The sequence below is a fragment of the Bos javanicus genome, chromosome 3, assembly GCF_032452875.1.
Source record: "Bos javanicus breed banteng chromosome 3, ARS-OSU_banteng_1.0, whole genome shotgun sequence".
NCBI lineage: Eukaryota > Metazoa > Chordata > Mammalia > Artiodactyla > Bovidae > Bos > Bos javanicus.
Window position 1 is genome coordinate 8,184,568 of NC_083870.1, and position 19,637 is coordinate 8,204,204.

General features: G+C 66.5%; 10 non-coding genes across 10 annotated transcripts; 4 read left to right on the forward strand and 6 right to left on the reverse strand.

Moving 5' to 3' along the window:
- Window positions 1–1,104: 1,104 nt before the first annotated feature.
- Window positions 1,105–1,176, reverse strand: TRNAE-CUC (transfer RNA glutamic acid (anticodon CUC)). The gene has a single exon. It is a non-coding gene; the product is annotated as a tRNA-Glu (tRNA).
- A 301-nt stretch (window positions 1,177–1,477) lies between these two features.
- TRNAG-UCC (transfer RNA glycine (anticodon UCC)) lies at window positions 1,478–1,549 on the reverse strand. The gene has a single exon. It is a non-coding gene; the product is annotated as a tRNA-Gly (tRNA).
- Window positions 1,550–2,343: 794 nt separating this feature from the next.
- Window positions 2,344–2,415, reverse strand: TRNAD-GUC (transfer RNA aspartic acid (anticodon GUC)). The gene has a single exon. It is a non-coding gene; the product is annotated as a tRNA-Asp (tRNA).
- A 586-nt stretch (window positions 2,416–3,001) lies between these two features.
- Window positions 3,002–3,084, forward strand: TRNAL-CAG (transfer RNA leucine (anticodon CAG)). Its single transcript has one exon. It is a non-coding gene; the product is annotated as a tRNA-Leu (tRNA).
- A 1,269-nt stretch (window positions 3,085–4,353) lies between these two features.
- On the forward strand, window positions 4,354–4,424 carry TRNAG-GCC (transfer RNA glycine (anticodon GCC)). Its single transcript has one exon. It is a non-coding gene; the product is annotated as a tRNA-Gly (tRNA).
- A 6,232-nt stretch (window positions 4,425–10,656) lies between these two features.
- On the reverse strand, window positions 10,657–10,728 carry TRNAE-CUC (transfer RNA glutamic acid (anticodon CUC)). Its single transcript has one exon. It is a non-coding gene; the product is annotated as a tRNA-Glu (tRNA).
- A 301-nt stretch (window positions 10,729–11,029) lies between these two features.
- On the reverse strand, window positions 11,030–11,101 carry TRNAG-UCC (transfer RNA glycine (anticodon UCC)). Its single transcript has one exon. It is a non-coding gene; the product is annotated as a tRNA-Gly (tRNA).
- A 794-nt stretch (window positions 11,102–11,895) lies between these two features.
- TRNAD-GUC (transfer RNA aspartic acid (anticodon GUC)) lies at window positions 11,896–11,967 on the reverse strand. The gene has a single exon. It is a non-coding gene; the product is annotated as a tRNA-Asp (tRNA).
- Window positions 11,968–12,553: 586 nt separating this feature from the next.
- On the forward strand, window positions 12,554–12,636 carry TRNAL-CAG (transfer RNA leucine (anticodon CAG)). The gene has a single exon. It is a non-coding gene; the product is annotated as a tRNA-Leu (tRNA).
- A 1,269-nt stretch (window positions 12,637–13,905) lies between these two features.
- Window positions 13,906–13,976, forward strand: TRNAG-GCC (transfer RNA glycine (anticodon GCC)). The gene has a single exon. It is a non-coding gene; the product is annotated as a tRNA-Gly (tRNA).
- Window positions 13,977–19,637: the final 5,661 nt, after the last annotated feature.

The following is a 19,637-nucleotide window of genomic DNA, read 5'->3' on the forward strand; positions in this document are numbered from 1 at the left end:
GGAAAGACCCTGATGGAAGGCAGGAGGAGACCGGGACGACCCGACAGAAGACGAGAGGCTTGGATGGCATCCCCGACTGGACGGACATGAGTTTGAGCAAGCCTCGAGAGTTGGTGATGGACAGGGAAGCCTGGCTGCTACAGTGCCCTGAGCGACTGAACTGATCCCGATGCCTCCCGGGCGCCGTGGTCCGCCTCTCAGAGCCCACTCAAGACCAGAACCCTCTTGGAGACACCAGCACCATACGGGAGTCACAGCCAGCCCGGGACCTGGCGCGCAGTGGCCAAGCCGCCCAGAGACGGGGCTGGCATGAGGGACATGGGAAGGCAGGCGTGTCCGTGGCCACTGGCCCCCACTCCCCGAGGCACAGCCCCTTCGCTCACCTTCGGCTGCGGCCACCGCCCCTGCCGCTGCTGGCCCCCGCTGGCGACCACCACAGCTCGCGCCCCTACCCCCGCCCCTATCCCCACCCCGCCCTATCCCACCCCACCTCCTCACCCCACCCCCCCGCGCCCCCCCCGCCCCCCACAGCAGGAGAACCAGCACAAGCCCAGGAGCATCACCGCCGCCACCAGGGCCAGCAGCCGCAGCCCCTCAGGAGGGAGGGAGGCGGGGGATGGGAGGCCTCAGGCCGGTCGTGGTGAAAGCGGCGCGAGGTTGCCACCGCGGCCAACAAAGGTTTGCCCCGGGGGACGGCGGAGGTGGCCTGAATCGTGCTTGGGCTGGAGGTGCAGGGTCCCGGGGGCCTCTGGCGCAGTGCTGAGCTGCTAGGTCGCGTCAGTCCTGTCCGACTCTGTGCGACCCCATAGACGGCAGCCCACCAGGCTCCCCCGTCCCTGGGATTCTCCAGGCAAGAACACTGGAGTGGCTTGCCATTTCCTTCTGCAATGCATGCAAGTGAAAAGTGAAAGTGAAGTCGCTCGGTCCTATGGGACTTTTAGCGACCCCATGGTCTGCAGCCTCCCAGGCTCCTCCGTCCATGGGGTTTTCCAGGCAGGAGGACTGGAGTGGGTTGCCATTGCGTAGGCTAAAAGGGTAAAGGTGGGAGGGTCGCCGGCGAGGATCCCGGCAGGTGGCAGGCCTCCGGAGAGGAAGAAGAAAGGCTTCCCTGACCGGGAATCGAACCCGGGCCGCGGCGGTGAGAGCGCCGAATCCTAACCACTAGACCACCAGGGAGCGTCGGGGCCAGGCCCTCGCCTGCTCCCGCTGAACCCAGCGCCTCCATGCCACCCGCCCGCGCCACCTTGCCGCCCACACCCGGCCTTTGCAAGTCCAGCCGCCCGCCGGCCGCGTCAGTCCTCCTGCCTTGGCGTGCCGTCTTGCTTTCAGCCCCCTCAAAACACTGCGCGCGCCGCCGGCTTCTCGCACACACGCCAAAAGCCGCGGGCCAGCGGGCTGGCTCCCCGCTCCCAGCTCTCTCTCCCCCGCCATCGCCCCTGCCGGGAGGGCGGTGCAGCTCAGCAAAAGGTCGGCCCGCTGCGTTGGCCGGGAATCGAACCCGGGTCAACTGCTTGGAAGGCAGCTATGCTCACCACTATACCACCAACGCTACACAGCCCGGGCGGCCGCCGGACGCCGGCCCCGGGATCGCCCCAGCATAATCTAGCCGCCGCCGCCGCCGCCGCCGCCGCCCCTGCCGCCCCTGCCGCCCCTGCCGCCCCTGCCGCCACCGCCTCCGCATCCCTGCCCCGACGCCCCGTCAGCCGGAGGCTCTGCGCCGCCGTCGGCGCCACCAGCAGCCGCGCGGCGCCCCATGCGCGTCGGCGCTACGCCGTTGCCGTGGTCCACCGGCCCGACGGCCTTGCGGCCCTGCGGCCCTTCGCTCCCCGCCGCGGCCCGCGAACGCCTCCGCCCTCACCTCCGGCGGGCAACGCGGGGCACGCAGCTTCCCGCACCCAGCTGGCCAAAGCCCTTCTCCACCGGGCGCTGGGCGCGCCCACTTCCCACGACGACTTGGGGACACGGGACCCAGCTGCCTGCACGCGTCGCGGCGCTGTGCCGAGCCGCACGGCGGGGGCGTCGCGAGCCTAGGAGCCCACTGAGGCGGCCAGTGGGAGTGGGTGCGTGGGCGGCCGGGCGGCCCCGCGGGCCGCAAGCTCCGGCTCTGGTCGGGCAAGGCCGTGGGGTGGCCAAGGAGGCCCTCGCTCGGCCGTGGCGACCGTGCGCCCGGCGACCACAAAGGGCTCGGGCTGGAGGCCCGCACGGGGAGAGGGGGTCGACGGTGGCTAGGCCGCGCACCGCGCCCTGGCGCCTCGCCCAAAGGCGGCGGGACCAGACGAAGGGCCTCTGGGGGCCTGGCGGCAGGACAGAGAGCGACCGCGGCCACCAAAAAGGGTGTGTGGCCTCCCCGTCGGGGAATCGAACCCCGGTCTCCCGCGTGACAGGCGGGGATACTCACCACTATACTAACGAGGACGGCGGCGACCGTCCTACCGCCCGGCCGCTCACGGGCTCTCGGGCTGCCTGCCGACGCGACCCCTGCCCAGCACGGGCCCCCGGCCACCGCGGGTCCCGACCCAACCGCGCACCCAACCCACCGCCTCGCTCACAGCGGCAGCCCGCCACCCCGACAGGGCCCCGGACCCCCGCGGCACTGGACACTCCCCAGGGCGCGCCGCCTCTTGCCTCCCACGCGGGCATTCCGCCGGGAGAAGGGGGCCCGAGAAGGCAAGCGAGGCTGCGAGGACACGGTGGGCGCGCGCCGGCCGGCGTCGGGCCAGGAGAGGCGCGGCTGGGGAGGGGCCGGCCCGCCCACGGCCCGGCTGGGTCCGGGGCGCGGCCAGCCGCCGAGCCAGGCGCCTCGGCCGGCCGCCGCGCGCCGGCTCCGTCGACACCCACCCCGGACGGCCGCCTGCCTGCCTGCCTGCCTGCCTGCCTGCCTGCCTGCCTGCCTGCCTGCCTAGCGCGGCGCGGCGCGGCGCGCGGCCCGCCAAGGGCGCCGGGGCTCGCGCCGCGTCGGGTCCCAGCCAGGCGAGCGGCCACGCGCCCAGCCAGGCCCGCCGTCAGGATGGCCGAGCGGTCTAAGGCGCTGCGTTCAGGTCGCAGTCTCCCCTGGAGGCGTGGGTTCGAATCCCACTCCTGACAAGCCAGCCTTTTGGCCCGCCGGACAAACGCGCCCGTCCTCCCCGCGCCACTGCCTTGCTCCACACACGCGCCGCCTCCCGCCACCTGCACCCCCACCCCAGGAACCTTCAGTCCTCCTCAGCGCATCTTTCCTCCCCAGCTGGCTGCAGCTGCAGCTGCTGGTTTTCCTGCCTCCCCGCCTCCCCCTCGCCCCCCCTCGCCCACCCTCCCACTCCCACGGCCCCGCCCCGCCCCCGGCCGCACCGAAGCACGCAGCCCCGCGGCGGCTGGCAAGGCCTCCTCGCGTCGCCGGCGCTCCGACTTCTGCCGGGGAACGGCCAACTCGCTCTCGCAGCCTTGCTTCCACGTCCGCCCCCGGCCGCTCTCCCTCCGGCCGGCACCCTGTCCTCCGCACCCGCCCCGCCGGCCCGCCTGCGCTCCCCAGTCACACCGAGGCGGCCGAGCCCCCGCCTTGCCCGCCAGGGGGTGCTGCGTGCCCTCGACGCTTCTGCGCCTTGCGGCCTTGGCCGCGCCACACCTGCCTGCCGCCCGCCAGGGACACGTGCCTCCCAGCCTTCCTGCTGGCCAGCGAACACCGGTCTTCCTGGCACCAGTCCGTCCCGGGAAGGGTGCTCCTCTGGGGAGGGAGCAGAAGCCCTACGTGCCCGTGCAGCCCGCCCACCGGCGCCCGGCCGGCGCCCCCGGCCTTCCCGGGGGAAGCCGCTGCCCGGGCCGGAGCCAAGCCCTTCCAGAGCGCGCTCCCTGCCTCAGCCGGCAGTCCCCGAGCCAGGAGCCGCTCTGCCAAAGGGCCCCTCCTCACCAGCACCACCACCCCGTCAGAGCCGGACCTCGGGCGCGCGGTCCGCCAGAGCGCACGAGCCGGCCTCACACGCCTTTGGGTCGGGACCCGGCGTTCGCTGAGAGGAACGTCGGCGCGCGGCAGCAGCGACCACGCAGCGCCTGCGCCTGCACCTGACAGGGATCTCGGCGCCGGGCGGGAGGCGTCGGCTCCCGGCCCCCTCGGGCGACACCGACAGGGTCGCGGCGGCCGTGGTCGGCGCAGAAGGCGCGCGACGGGCCGAGTGGAACCCTCCGGGAGCGCCGCGCCCTGTGGTCCTGCACGTGCCCGGATCCTGGCTTTCAGGTCGCCCCCTCTCCCCGCTCCCCACCGTCGTCTCCTGCTCCGATGGAGCAGATAGATGCCGACGGGCGAGCAGTGAGCAGTGAGCAGTGCCGGGCGGGTGGCGGTCAGCGCCTCTGGGGCAGCGTCGGGCGGCGTTGGCCATCGGTGCATGGGTGGTTCAGTGGTAGAATTCTCGCCTGCCACGCGGGAGGCCCGGGTTCGATTCCCGGCCCATGCAGCCACAGCGTCCCCTTTTGGTCCCGCAGTGCAGCCCCAGAGCCCAGCTAGGTCTGCCGGCTGAAAGGCGCTCCAGGCAGCGCTCCTGCAACCGCTGGCTGCTACCTGCCGCCCGCTGCCTCTCCCACGCAGACGCCCACCACCCCGCCCCACCCCACCCCACCCCACCCCACCCAGAAAAGGCCCTGCTGCCAAGCCTCCGTGGCCCCAAGCCCTGCGGGCTCAGCCGCCCGTGCGTCCAGGCGCCTTTCTTGTGTTTGCTCGCTTCCTCACCCGGACCCAGCCGGGGGCTCAGGGATTGCACTTGGAAGGAATAGCCCACGGCTGGCAGCCGCCCGCACCACCTCTTCAGGACCTTTCACAACGTCCGTCTCCAAGCTCCCTGCCTCACTCTCCCCACACTCCGAGAATCAATCACACTACGTTTGCACAGCCAGGAGCAAGGATGTTGCCACATCTGGCAAGCATACCTCCCTTTCGCCTGGAGGGTCCCTGGACCAGCGTCTTGCAGGAGGAGTTCCAAAGAAGTCCACCAGCTCCCGTCCCTCGGCAGAAATGGGTCTCCAACAGGGACGGCCTCACCGCCTCAAACACCACCCCAAACACCACCCCATGCCCCTGAAACCCTGTTGCGCGCCTCACCTCAGCATCAGCCCTGCCCCAAGAGCACCACCACCTCAGCCTGCACCCTCACCGTGCCCCTACTTCCCCAAACGCAACCCCCATCCCACCCCCACCCGGCTCCCCACCTCCACCATTTGCACACCACCCCCCCCCCCAACGCCCAGGTCCTCCCTGAGCCATTCCAAATCCCAGGCTGTCCAGGAACCTGCCTTTGCATTTGGCGCACTGGCCTGCCTCCCCCCACCCCCTACCCCAGGCCAGGGCCTGCTCCTCCTTCTGCTTCTTCCAACACGAGGAGAACTGCCTTACAGTCCTGGGTTAGTCTCAGGTGCTCGGCAAAGTGATTCAGTCCCCTGTTCTTTTCCAGGGGATTTTCCAGTGTAGGTTAAGGCGAGACACGAATACAGTTGTCATGCTACAGAGGAAAGCTCTGTTGCTCATCGACTGTAAGTACAGTATTTCCTATCTCTTGATCCGACTCCAACTTCGTCCCTCCCCTGCCTTTCCCCTTGGCTAGCCCTATGCACGTTCTCTCCGTCTCCAGGTCGGTTTCCCCTTTGCACATAGATTCACTGGTATTCGTTGTTCGAGTCCACAGAGCTTTGTCCCTCTCTACCCGACTCACTTCAGTCAGCGGACCCTTCTGTGGGTCCGTGCGGCGTTGCGGCCCATGGCGATGGCCGCTGCTACTTGACGGCTGCGTCATATTCCACGGTACGTATTTGCCTCACCTTCTCGTGCCGGCCACGGGTCGACGGGCACGTGAGCGTTTCCCACGTCTCGGCTACGGCACCGAGGGCTGCGATGACCCTGGGGGATGCCCGCCTCTCTTCCCATTGGGCGTGTTGTCTTTTCCCGATGAGTAGCCGGGATTGGGTCTGCTGGATCATCATGTGAGCTCTTCTTTGTCCTACTGTTGGACCGATCCTCGACGGATTGACTTCCCCGGAGTGGCAGTTGTTGTTCTGGAAGTGTACAACTACAGCCTGGTGCCCGTGTCTGCTGTACAACGTTGTGATTCACACCTGTGCGTGTAGGATGAGGGTTTCAGATCGGTTTCCGTTACAGGTGGTGACAGGATATGGGATCTCATTCCCTGTAGTATCCCGTGTCTCCTTGTTGCTCCTCTCCTTTCTACGCAGTACTGGTACGGTACATCCGTTGAGCCCGGCTCCTCATCCATCCCTCCGTCCGTGACTCTGCCCTTGGGAAGCCCGAGGCTGCTTTCCCGAGTCTGAGAGTCTGTCGCTGGTTGCCACAGGGGTGAATTTGTACAACACTTAAGATTCCGCCCATCTGTGACCCTGCCTGTTTGACTTCCCTCACCAAGGGTAATATTCTGCAGCTCCAGCTTCCGCTGCTGCTGCCAGTGACACTATTGGACTCGCGTGGATGGCTCAGTGCCATCCCATTCTCTCCCTGTCTCTGGTATGGCACCTACGTGGGTGAGCCGTTGGGGATGGGCACTAGGGTTTCCTCCACGTCTCGGCTTCGGCAAACGGCGCTGCTACGACCGTGGGGTTTGCACGTGTCTTTCCGAATGAAGAGTTGCGGCTCTCACGGGTATGTACCCAGGGTGGGATTGGGACAGCGCGCCTGTTTCCCGCCGACTTACTTGCCTGTTGATTTCGTTTCTTCTGCAAAGCCGACTCCAGTGTCGGAGTCACGGTTGTTGCTCAAGTACAGTGGGTTTCCAATATTGTGCTCGTTTCCGGTGGACCGCAAAGTGCTTCTGTTTCCCGTGTACAGATTTTGGATTTCATGTATGTTTTCAGATTCTTGTCCACTCGAGGGGATTCCAGGGTACTGACGCTTATTCCCTGTGTTGAACTGGATCACCTTGGCGCTTCTCCCTTTATCCAGGGTCCTGCGAATCTGTTCGTCCCAGCTGCACACGCATCCCTCCAGCGCTGCCTTTCCGCTGGCGTTCCCCTGAGGTGGCTTTCTGCGTGAGTGGGTTTCTCCTCGGCAAATAGCTCCGTTTTGTATTCTTTCACACGTTCCACATGCCTTTGTCCAACGCGGTCTGACGTGCTTCACCAAGTGTAAGAGTCTCTAGGTCCATCATTGCTTGTGACAAGTGGCAACACTGGACTTATTTCTTTATGACTGAGTGATGGTTCCATGCTACATCTGTGCCACCTCTTCTCGGGCCCGCCACGTGTGGATGGGCGCTGGGGTTTGCTCCGTGTCTTGGCCATGGCAAACAGTGTCGCCGTGTCCGTGGCGGTGTGGGCACCCTCAGACCTCCCCGAGGTTTGCCCTCTGCGGGTGTGTACCCTGGAGGGACGGCTGTGCTCGGTCACGTGGGAGCTCTCCTTGGTCCTCGTGAAATCTCAGCCACCGGAGCTCCCAACCACCACCCCCCATCCCACCCTGTGCCCCCAGCCATGTCACACCCGAGACTGGACATTTGCTCCTGATGAGTGGTGACTTTGGTCTCTGGGGCGGTACGGCGGGCCCACCCATCTCGGACCAGGTCTGGCCCCCGTCTGGCACCCCGTTTCTGTCGTTGGCTTGCCTGCGTCCTCAGCCCACCGCTGAGCCTGAGCAGCCTGCGGCACCGCGCACCAGTGTGGCTCGCCCGCTCACCCGCTACCCCGCCCAAATGAATGGAGTGCTCCCCCACCATCTTCCTCATGCCACAGCCCCATCACTGTCACGGCCTGCCCTCTGCCTTTCCCTCCAGACTCCAGGCTCGGCCCCATCCGCCTCCCCCCCACCCCCCGCCCCGCCACCATCGCCCCGGAGCTCGGGCCACCCCTCCCACGTCCTGCCCTGGCCTGGCCTGCCCTGCCCTGAGGTTCACCAGTGCGGGCCTCCCTCCGGCTCCGCAGACCCACCCCGACCCCACGCCCACCCCTACCTCCCGCAGATCCGTCCCCAGCCTCTCACATGGGCCTGGCAGGGCTTCGCCACCGCGCCCATGCTCCTGCAGAGGGCCTGCTCCAGTGGCCTGCCGATCTTTCGGCCAGGTTCCCTCGAGCCCCACCCATCCCTTCATGCTGGCCCTCCAGGAAGACTCCACCCAAGCACCCCTGGGCCTGCCTGCCAGCCCCTCGGCTCGCCGCCGCCCCCTCTCCCTGCGATGATCGCTCTGCCCAGGTCCCTGATCCACGTGGGGCGCCCACCAGCCATGGCCCCAAGCACCTTCGTCCCATAGTCTCCCCCACGCACGCTGATGCCCACGGCCCCGGCAGGGGCCTCAAGGAAACCTCCTTTGGCCACGGCAAGCACACGTCGGGCCACGGGGGCTCCTTTCCCATAGGGGACAGGCGCCATCCCACCCGAGTGTGCCGCCCTCGCCGCACTTTGGTGCCCTTGGTCGGCCGTCCACTTCCCCTCCGAAGGACACAGTCCTTGAACGGACGTGGAATGAAACCCTTTGGGGAAAGACGACCTCGAGATTGGCCCAAGGGGAGACTGTGGTGGGCGATTACCCTCGGGGAGAGTTCCTAGGGGAAGACAATGACAGGTTGGCGAGAGGGATGGAGTGGATCCTGGATAGACAGTTGGATGAGAATGGGAAACTCGTAGACGTCATAACTAGGGGAGGGGTGCGGGGAACAGGGCGCTGTGCGTGTGTGTGTGTGTGGGTGGGTGGTGTGTGTGTGTGTGTGTGTGTGGGTGGGTGGGTGGGTGGGTGTGGGTGTGCGCGCGCCCCAGTGCCCACCTTTGGTTACGAGTGGGGGAGGGAGGCCTGGGGAAATCTTGCCTCAGTCCGGTAGGATTGAGAGCTGTGGTCAGGCAAGGGAAACACCCTGACGGTCGGGTTGTCCTCCCTGGCAGGCATCGCTGCCTCGAGCGCATCTGCCGCCTCCAGGCTGGTGGGCTAGCTTTGCCCAGCCGGGCCGGCCCGCCCCGCCCGGATCTGCGAGCTCTCTCACTTCCACTAAGCGGTGGTGGGATTCGAGGCACAGGTCCACATCCATCTTCACCCCTTTGCCTCGGGGACAGCGAAGAAGAACTAAAGAGCCCCTTGAGGAAAGTGAAAGAGGAGAGTGAAAACGTTGGCTTCAAACTCAACATTCAGACAACTAAGATCATGGCATCCCGTCCCATCACTTCATGGCAAATAGACGGGGAAAGAACGGAAAGCGGGAAAGACTTCATTTTGGGGGGCTGCCCCAAAGCACTGCAGACGCCGGCCGCGCCGGCGAAATGAAAAGACGTTCGCTCCTTGGGAGAAAAGCTATGACCAACCTGGACAGCATGTCGCAAAGCAGAGACGAGGTCTGTGACGAGGGGCTGTCTCGGGAAAGCTACGGTTTCTCCAGCGGTCACGTACAGATGTGAGAGGTGGAGTATAAAGAAGGATGAGTGCCGAAGAATTGATGCTTTTGGACTGCGGTGTTGGAGAAGACTCTTGAGAGTCCCTTGGACTGCGAGGAGACCCATCCCGTCCATCCTAGAGGAAATCAGTCCTGAATATTCATTAGAAGGACTGAGGCTGAAGCCGAAACGCCAATCCTCTGGCCACCCGACCCGCAAAACTGATTCACGGGGAAAGACCCTGATGGAAGGCAGGAGGAGACCGGGACGACCCGACAGAAGACGAGAGGCTTGGATGGCATCCCCGACTGGACGGACATGAGTTTGAGCAAGCCTCGAGAGTTGGTGATGGACAGGGAAGCCTGGCTGCTACAGTGCCCTGAGCGACTGAACTGATCCCGATGCCTCCCGGGCGCCGTGGTCCGCCTCTCAGAGCCCACTCAAGACCAGAACCCTCTTGGAGACACCAGCACCATACGGGAGTCACAGCCAGCCCGGGACCTGGCGCGCAGTGGCCAAGCCGCCCAGAGACGGGGCTGGCATGAGGGACATGGGAAGGCAGGCGTGTCCGTGGCCACTGGCCCCCACTCCCCGAGGCACAGCCCCTTCGCTCACCTTCGGCTGCGGCCACCGCCCCTGCCGCTGCTGGCCCCCGCTGGCGACCACCACAGCTCGCGCCCCTACCCCCGCCCCTATCCCCACCCCGCCCTATCCCACCCCACCTCCTCACCCCACCCCCCCGCGCCCCCCCCCGCCCCCCACAGCAGGAGAACCAGCACAAGCCCAGGAGCATCACCGCCGCCACCAGGGCCAGCAGCCGCAGCCCCTCAGGAGGGAGGGAGGCGGGGGATGGGAGGCCTCAGGCCGGTCGTGGTGAAAGCGGCGCGAGGTTGCCACCGCGGCCAACAAAGGTTTGCCCCGGGGGACGGCGGAGGTGGCCTGAATCGTGCTTGGGCTGGAGGTGCAGGGTCCCGGGGGCCTCTGGCGCAGTGCTGAGCTGCTAGGTCGCGTCAGTCCTGTCCGACTCTGTGCGACCCCATAGACGGCAGCCCACCAGGCTCCCCCGTCCCTGGGATTCTCCAGGCAAGAACACTGGAGTGGCTTGCCATTTCCTTCTGCAATGCATGCAAGTGAAAAGTGAAAGTGAAGTCGCTCGGTCCTATGGGACTTTTAGCGACCCCATGGTCTGCAGCCTCCCAGGCTCCTCCGTCCATGGGGTTTTCCAGGCAGGAGGACTGGAGTGGGTTGCCATTGCGTAGGCTAAAAGGGTAAAGGTGGGAGGGTCGCCGGCGAGGATCCCGGCAGGTGGCAGGCCTCCGGAGAGGAAGAAGAAAGGCTTCCCTGACCGGGAATCGAACCCGGGCCGCGGCGGTGAGAGCGCCGAATCCTAACCACTAGACCACCAGGGAGCGTCGGGGCCAGGCCCTCGCCTGCTCCCGCTGAACCCAGCGCCTCCATGCCACCCGCCCGCGCCACCTTGCCGCCCACACCCGGCCTTTGCAAGTCCAGCCGCCCGCCGGCCGCGTCAGTCCTCCTGCCTTGGCGTGCCGTCTTGCTTTCAGCCCCCTCAAAACACTGCGCGCGCCGCCGGCTTCTCGCACACACGCCAAAAGCCGCGGGCCAGCGGGCTGGCTCCCCGCTCCCAGCTCTCTCTCCCCCGCCATCGCCCCTGCCGGGAGGGCGGTGCAGCTCAGCAAAAGGTCGGCCCGCTGCGTTGGCCGGGAATCGAACCCGGGTCAACTGCTTGGAAGGCAGCTATGCTCACCACTATACCACCAACGCTACACAGCCCGGGCGGCCGCCGGACGCCGGCCCCGGGATCGCCCCAGCATAATCTAGCCGCCGCCGCCGCCGCCGCCGCCGCCCCTGCCGCCCCTGCCGCCCCTGCCGCCCCTGCCGCCACCGCCTCCGCATCCCTGCCCCGACGCCCCGTCAGCCGGAGGCTCTGCGCCGCCGTCGGCGCCACCAGCAGCCGCGCGGCGCCCCATGCGCGTCGGCGCTACGCCGTTGCCGTGGTCCACCGGCCCGACGGCCTTGCGGCCCTGCGGCCCTTCGCTCCCCGCCGCGGCCCGCGAACGCCTCCGCCCTCACCTCCGGCGGGCAACGCGGGGCACGCAGCTTCCCGCACCCAGCTGGCCAAAGCCCTTCTCCACCGGGCGCTGGGCGCGCCCACTTCCCACGACGACTTGGGGACACGGGACCCAGCTGCCTGCACGCGTCGCGGCGCTGTGCCGAGCCGCACGGCGGGGGCGTCGCGAGCCTAGGAGCCCACTGAGGCGGCCAGTGGGAGTGGGTGCGTGGGCGGCCGGGCGGCCCCGCGGGCCGCAAGCTCCGGCTCTGGTCGGGCAAGGCCGTGGGGTGGCCAAGGAGGCCCTCGCTCGGCCGTGGCGACCGTGCGCCCGGCGACCACAAAGGGCTCGGGCTGGAGGCCCGCACGGGGAGAGGGGGTCGACGGTGGCTAGGCCGCGCACCGCGCCCTGGCGCCTCGCCCAAAGGCGGCGGGACCAGACGAAGGGCCTCTGGGGGCCTGGCGGCAGGACAGAGAGCGACCGCGGCCACCAAAAAGGGTGTGTGGCCTCCCCGTCGGGGAATCGAACCCCGGTCTCCCGCGTGACAGGCGGGGATACTCACCACTATACTAACGAGGACGGCGGCGACCGTCCTACCGCCCGGCCGCTCACGGGCTCTCGGGCTGCCTGCCGACGCGACCCCTGCCCAGCACGGGCCCCCGGCCACCGCGGGTCCCGACCCAACCGCGCACCCAACCCACCGCCTCGCTCACAGCGGCAGCCCGCCACCCCGACAGGGCCCCGGACCCCCGCGGCACTGGACACTCCCCAGGGCGCGCCGCCTCTTGCCTCCCACGCGGGCATTCCGCCGGGAGAAGGGGGCCCGAGAAGGCAAGCGAGGCTGCGAGGACACGGTGGGCGCGCGCCGGCCGGCGTCGGGCCAGGAGAGGCGCGGCTGGGGAGGGGCCGGCCCGCCCACGGCCCGGCTGGGTCCGGGGCGCGGCCAGCCGCCGAGCCAGGCGCCTCGGCCGGCCGCCGCGCGCCGGCTCCGTCGACACCCACCCCGGACGGCCGCCTGCCTGCCTGCCTGCCTGCCTGCCTGCCTGCCTGCCTGCCTGCCTGCCTAGCGCGGCGCGGCGCGGCGCGCGGCCCGCCAAGGGCGCCGGGGCTCGCGCCGCGTCGGGTCCCAGCCAGGCGAGCGGCCACGCGCCCAGCCAGGCCCGCCGTCAGGATGGCCGAGCGGTCTAAGGCGCTGCGTTCAGGTCGCAGTCTCCCCTGGAGGCGTGGGTTCGAATCCCACTCCTGACAAGCCAGCCTTTTGGCCCGCCGGACAAACGCGCCCGTCCTCCCCGCGCCACTGCCTTGCTCCACACACGCGCCGCCTCCCGCCACCTGCACCCCCACCCCAGGAACCTTCAGTCCTCCTCAGCGCATCTTTCCTCCCCAGCTGGCTGCAGCTGCAGCTGCTGGTTTTCCTGCCTCCCCGCCTCCCCCTCGCCCCCCCTCGCCCACCCTCCCACTCCCACGGCCCCGCCCCGCCCCCGGCCGCACCGAAGCACGCAGCCCCGCGGCGGCTGGCAAGGCCTCCTCGCGTCGCCGGCGCTCCGACTTCTGCCGGGGAACGGCCAACTCGCTCTCGCAGCCTTGCTTCCACGTCCGCCCCCGGCCGCTCTCCCTCCGGCCGGCACCCTGTCCTCCGCACCCGCCCCGCCGGCCCGCCTGCGCTCCCCAGTCACACCGAGGCGGCCGAGCCCCCGCCTTGCCCGCCAGGGGGTGCTGCGTGCCCTCGACGCTTCTGCGCCTTGCGGCCTTGGCCGCGCCACACCTGCCTGCCGCCCGCCAGGGACACGTGCCTCCCAGCCTTCCTGCTGGCCAGCGAACACCGGTCTTCCTGGCACCAGTCCGTCCCGGGAAGGGTGCTCCTCTGGGGAGGGAGCAGAAGCCCTACGTGCCCGTGCAGCCCGCCCACCGGCGCCCGGCCGGCGCCCCCGGCCTTCCCGGGGGAAGCCGCTGCCCGGGCCGGAGCCAAGCCCTTCCAGAGCGCGCTCCCTGCCTCAGCCGGCAGTCCCCGAGCCAGGAGCCGCTCTGCCAAAGGGCCCCTCCTCACCAGCACCACCACCCCGTCAGAGCCGGACCTCGGGCGCGCGGTCCGCCAGAGCGCACGAGCCGGCCTCACACGCCTTTGGGTCGGGACCCGGCGTTCGCTGAGAGGAACGTCGGCGCGCGGCAGCAGCGACCACGCAGCGCCTGCGCCTGCACCTGACAGGGATCTCGGCGCCGGGCGGGAGGCGTCGGCTCCCGGCCCCCTCGGGCGACACCGACAGGGTCGCGGCGGCCGTGGTCGGCGCAGAAGGCGCGCGACGGGCCGAGTGGAACCCTCCGGGAGCGCCGCGCCCTGTGGTCCTGCACGTGCCCGGATCCTGGCTTTCAGGTCGCCCCCTCTCCCCGCTCCCCACCGTCGTCTCCTGCTCCGATGGAGCAGATAGATGCCGACGGGCGAGCAGTGAGCAGTGAGCAGTGCCGGGCGGGTGGCGGTCAGCGCCTCTGGGGCAGCGTCGGGCGGCGTTGGCCATCGGTGCATGGGTGGTTCAGTGGTAGAATTCTCGCCTGCCACGCGGGAGGCCCGGGTTCGATTCCCGGCCCATGCAGCCACAGCGTCCCCTTTTGGTCCCGCAGTGCAGCCCCAGAGCCCAGCTAGGTCTGCCGGCTGAAAGGCGCTCCAGGCAGCGCTCCTGCAACCGCTGGCTGCTACCTGCCGCCCGCTGCCTCTCCCACGCAGACGCCCACCACCCCGCCCCACCCCACCCCACCCAGAAAAGGCCCTGCTGCCAAGCCTCCGTGGCCCCAAGCCCTGCGGGCTCAGCCGCCCGTGCGTCCAGGCGCCTTTCTTGTGTTTGCTCGCTTCCTCACCCGGACCCAGCCGGGGGCTCAGGGATTGCACTTGGAAGGAATAGCCCACGGCTGGCAGCCGCCCGCACCACCTCTTCAGGACCTTTCACAACGTCCGTCTCCAAGCTCCCTGCCTCACTCTCCCCACACTCCGAGAATCAATCACACTACGTTTGCACAGCCAGGAGCAAGGATGTTGCCACATCTGGCAAGCATACCTCCCTTTCGCCTGGAGGGTCCCTGGACCAGCGTCTTGCAGGAGGAGTTCCAAAGAAGTCCACCAGCTCCCGTCCCTCGGCAGAAATGGGTCTCCAACAGGGACGGCCTCACCGCCTCAAACACCACCCCAAACACCACCCCATGCCCCTGAAACCCTGTTGCGCGCCTCACCTCAGCATCAGCCCTGCCCCAAGAGCACCACCACCTCAGCCTGCACCCTCACCGTGCCCCTACTTCCCCAAACGCAACCCCCATCCCACCCCCACCCGGCTCCCCACCTCCACCATTTGCACACCACCCCCCCCCCCAACGCCCAGGTCCTCCCTGAGCCATTCCAAATCCCAGGCTGTCCAGGAACCTGCCTTTGCATTTGGCGCACTGGCCTGCCTCCCCCCACCCCCTACCCCAGGCCAGGGCCTGCTCCTCCTTCTGCTTCTTCCAACACGAGGAGAACTGCTTTACAGTCCTGGGTTAGTCTCAGGTGCTCGGCAAAGTGATTCAGTCCCCTGTTCTTTTCCAGGGGATTTTCCAGTGTAGGTTAAGGCGAGACACGAATACAGTTGTCATGCTACAGAGGAAAGCTCTGTTGCTCATCGACTGTAAGTACAGTATTTCCTATCTCTTGATCCGACTCCAACTTCGTCCCTCCCCTGCCTTTCCCCTTGGCTAGCCCTATGCACGTTCTCTCCGTCTCCAGGTCGGTTTCCCCTTTGCACATAGATTCACTGGTATTCGTTGTTCGAGTCCACAGAGCTTTGTCCCTCTCTACCCGACTCACTTCAGTCAGCGGACCCTTCTGTGGGTCCGTGCGGCGTTGCGGCCCATGGCGATGGCCGCTGCTACTTGACGGCTGCGTCATATTCCACGGTACGTATTTGCCTCACCTTCTCGTGCCGGCCACGGGTCGACGGGCACGTGAGCGTTTCCCACGTCTCGGCTACGGCACCGAGGGCTGCGATGACCCTGGGGGATGCCCGCCTCTCTTCCCATTGGGCGTGTTGTCTTTTCCCGATGAGTAGCCGGGATTGGGTCTGCTGGATCATCATGTGAGCTCTTCTTTGTCCTACTGTTGGACCGATCCTCGACGGATTGACTTCCCCGGAGTGGCAGTTGTTGTTCTGGAAGTGTACAACTACAGCCTGGTGCCCGTGTCTGCTGTACAACGTTGTGATTCACACCTGTGCGTGTAGGATGAGGGTTTCAGATCGGTTTCCGTTACAGGTGGTGACAGGATATGGGATCTCATTCCCTGTAGTATCCCGTGTCTCCTTGTTGCTCCTCTCCTTTCTACGCAGTACTGGTACGGTACATCCGTTGAGCCCGGCTCCTCATCCATCCCTCCGTCCGTGACTCTGCCCTTGGGAAGCCCGAGGCTGCTTTCCCGAGTCTGAGAGTCTGTCGCTGGTTGCCACAGGGGTGAATTTGTACAACACTTAAGATTCCGCCCATCTGTGACCCTGCCTGTTTGACTTCCCTCACCAAGGGTAATATTCTGCAGCTCCAGCTTCCGCTGCTGCTGCCAGTGACACTATTGGACTCGCGTGGATGGCTCAGTGCCATCCCATTCTCTCCCTGTCTCTGGTATGGCACCTACGTGGGTGAGCCGTTGGGGATGGGCACTAGGGTTTCCTCCACGTCTCGGCTTCGGCAAACGGCGCTGCTACGACCGTGGGGTTTGCACGTGTCTTTCCGAATGAAGAGTTGCGGCTCTCACGGGTATGTACCCAGGGTGGGATTGGGACAGCGCGCCTGTTTCCCGCCGACTTACTTGCCTGTTGATTTCGTTTCTTCTGCAAAGCCGACTCCAGTGTCGGAGTCACGGTTGTTGCTCAAGTACAGTGGGTTTCCAATATTGTGCTCGTTTCCGGTGGACCGCAAAGTGCTTCTGTTTCCCGTGTACAGATTTTGGATTTCATGTATGTTTTCAGATTCTTGTCCACTCGAGGGGATTCCAGGGTACTGACGCTTATTCCCTGTGTTGAACTGGATCACCTTGGCGCTTCTCCCTTTATCCAGGGTCCTGCGAATCTGTTCGTCCCAGCTGCACACGCATCCCTCCAGCGCTGCCTTTCCGCTGGCGTTCCCCTGAGGTGGCTTTCTGCGTGAGTGGGTTTCTCCTCGGCAAATAGCTCCGTTTTGTATTCTTTCACACGTTCCACATGCCTTTGTCCAACGCGGTCTGACGTGCTTCACCAAGTGTAAGAGTCTCTAGGTCCATCATTGCTTGTGACAAGTGGCAACACTGGACTTATTTCTTTATGACTGAGTGATGGTTCCATGCTACATCTGTGCCACCTCTTCTCGGGCCCGCCACGTGTGGATGGGCGCTGGGGTTTGCTCCGTGTCTTGGCCATGGCAAACAGTGTCGCCGTGTCCGTGGCGGTGTGGGCACCCTCAGACCTCCCCGAGGTTTGCCCTCTGCGGGTGTGTACCCTGGAGGGACGGCTGTGCTCGGTCACGTGGGAGCTCTCCTTGGTCCTCGTGAAATCTCAGCCACCGGAGCTCCCAACCACCACCCCCCATCCCACCCTGTGCCCCCAGCCATGTCACACCCGAGACTGGACATTTGCTCCTGATGAGTGGTGACTTTGGTCTCTGGGGCGGTACGGCGGGCCCACCCATCTCGGACCAGGTCTGGCCCCCGTCTGGCACCCCGTTTCTGTCGTTGGCTTGCCTGCGTCCTCAGCCCACCGCTGAGCCTGAGCAGCCTGCGGCACCGCGCACCAGTGTGGCTCGCCCGCTCACCCGCTACCCCGCCCAAATGAATGGAGTGCTCCCCCACCATCTTCCTCATGCCACAGCCCCATCACTGTCACGGCCTGCCCTCTGCCTTTCCCTCCAGACTCCAGGCTCGGCCCCATCCGCCTCCCCCCCACCCCCCGCCCCGCCACCATCGCCCCGGAGCTCGGGCCACCCCTCCCACGTCCTGCCCTGGCCTGGCCTGCCCTGCCCTGAGGTTCACCAGTGCGGGCCTCCCTCCGGCTCCGCAGACCCACCCCGACCCCACGCCCACCCCTACCTCCCGCAGATCCGTCCCCAGCCTCTCACATGGGCCTGGCAGGGCTTCGCCACCGCGCCCATGCTCCTGCAGAGGGCCTGCTCCAGTGGCCTGCCGATCTTTCGGCCAGGTTCCCTCGAGCCCCACCCATCCCTTCATGCTGGCCCTCCAGGAAGACTCCACCCAAGCACCCCTGGGCCTGCCTGCCAGCCCCTCGGCTCGCCGCCGCCCCCTCTCCCTGCGATGATCGCTCTGCCCAGGTCCCTGATCCACGTGGGGCGCCCACCAGCCATGGCCCCAAGCACCTTCGTCCCATAGTCTCCCCCACGCACGCTGATGCCCACGGCCCCGGCAGGGGCCTCAAGGAAACCTCCTTTGGCCACGGCAAGCACACGTCGGGCCACGGGGGCTCCTTTCCCACAGGGGACAGGCGCCATCCCACCCGAGTGTGCCGCCCTCGCCGCACTTTGGTGCCCTTGGTCGGCCGTCCACTTCCCCTCCGAAGGACACAGTCCTTGAACGGACGTGGAATGAAACCCTTTGGGGAAAGACGACCTCGAGATTGGCCCAAGGGGAGACTGTGGTGGGCGATTACCCTCGGGGAGAGTTCCTAGGGGAAGACAATGACAGGTTGGCGAGAGGGATGGAGTGGATCCTGGATAGACAGTTGGATGAGAATGGGAAACTCGTAGACGTCATAACTAGGGGAGGGGTGCGGGGAACAGGGCGCTGTGCGTGTGTGTGTGTGTGGGTGGGTGTGTGGGTGTGTGTGTGTGTGTGTGTGGGTGGGTGGGTGGGTGGGTGTGGGTGTGCGCGCGCCCCAGTGCCCACCTTTGGTTACGAGTGGGGGAGGGAGGCCTGGGGAAATCTTGCCTCAGTCCGGTAGGATTGAGAGCTGTGGTCAGGCAAGGGAAACACCCTGACGGTCGGGTTGTCCTCCCTGGCAGGCATCGCTGCCTCGAGCGCATCTGCCGCCTCCAGGCTGGTGGGCTAGCTTTGCCCAGCCGGGCCGGCCCGCCCCGCCCGGATCTGCGAGCTCTCTCACTTCCACTAAGCGGTGGTGGGATTCGAGGCACAGGTCCACATCCATCTTCACCCCTTTGCCTCGGGGACAGCGAAGAAGAACTAAAGAGCCCCTTGAGGAAAGTGAAAGAGGAGAGTGAAAACGTTGGCTTCAAACTCAACATTCAGACAACTAAGATCATGGCATCCCGTCCCATCACTTCATGGCAAATAGACGGGGAAAGAACGGAAAGCGGGAAAGACTTCATTTTGGGGGCTGCCCCAAAGCACTGCAGACGCCGGCCGCGCCGGCGAAATGAAAAGACGTTCGCTCCTTGGGAGAAAAGCTATGACCAACCTGGACAGCATGTCGCAAAGCAGAGACGAGGTCTGTGACGAGGGGCTGTCTCGGGAAAGCTACGGTTTCTCCAGCGGTCACGTACAGATGTGAGAGGTGGAGTATAAAGAAGGATGAGTGCCGAAGAATTGATGCTTTTGGACTGCGGTGTTGGAGAAGACTCTTGAGAGTCCCTTGGACTGCGAGGAGACCCATCCCGTCCATCCTAGAGGAAATCAGTCCTGAATATTCATTAGAAGGACTGAGGCTGAAGCCGAAACGCCAATCCTCTGGCCACCCGACCCGCAAAACTGATTCACGGGGAAAGACCCTGATGAAAGGCAGGAGGAGACCGGGACGACCCGACAGAAGACGAGAGGCTTGGATGGCATCCCCGACTGGACGGACATGAGTTTGAGCAAGCCTCGAGAGTTGGTGATGGACAGGGAAGCCTGGCTGCTACAGTGCCCTGAGCGACTGAACTGATCCCGATGCCTCCCGGGCGCCGTGGTCCGCCTCTCAGAGCCCACTCAAGACCAGAACCCTCTTGGAGACACCAGCACCATACGGGAGTCACAGCCAGCCCGGGACCTGGCGCGCAGTGGCCAAGCCGCCCAGAGACGGGGCTGGCATGAGGGACATGGGAAGGCAGGCGTGTCCGTGGCCACTGGCCCCCACTCCCCGAGGCACAGCCCCTTCGCTCACCTTCGGCTGCGGCCACCGCCCCTGCCGCTGCTGGCCCCCGCTGGCGACCACCACAGCTCGCGCCCCTACCCCCGCCCCTATCCCCACCCCGCCCTATCCCACCCCACCTCCTCACCCCACCCCCCCGCGCCCCCCCCGCCCCCCACAGCAGGAGAACCA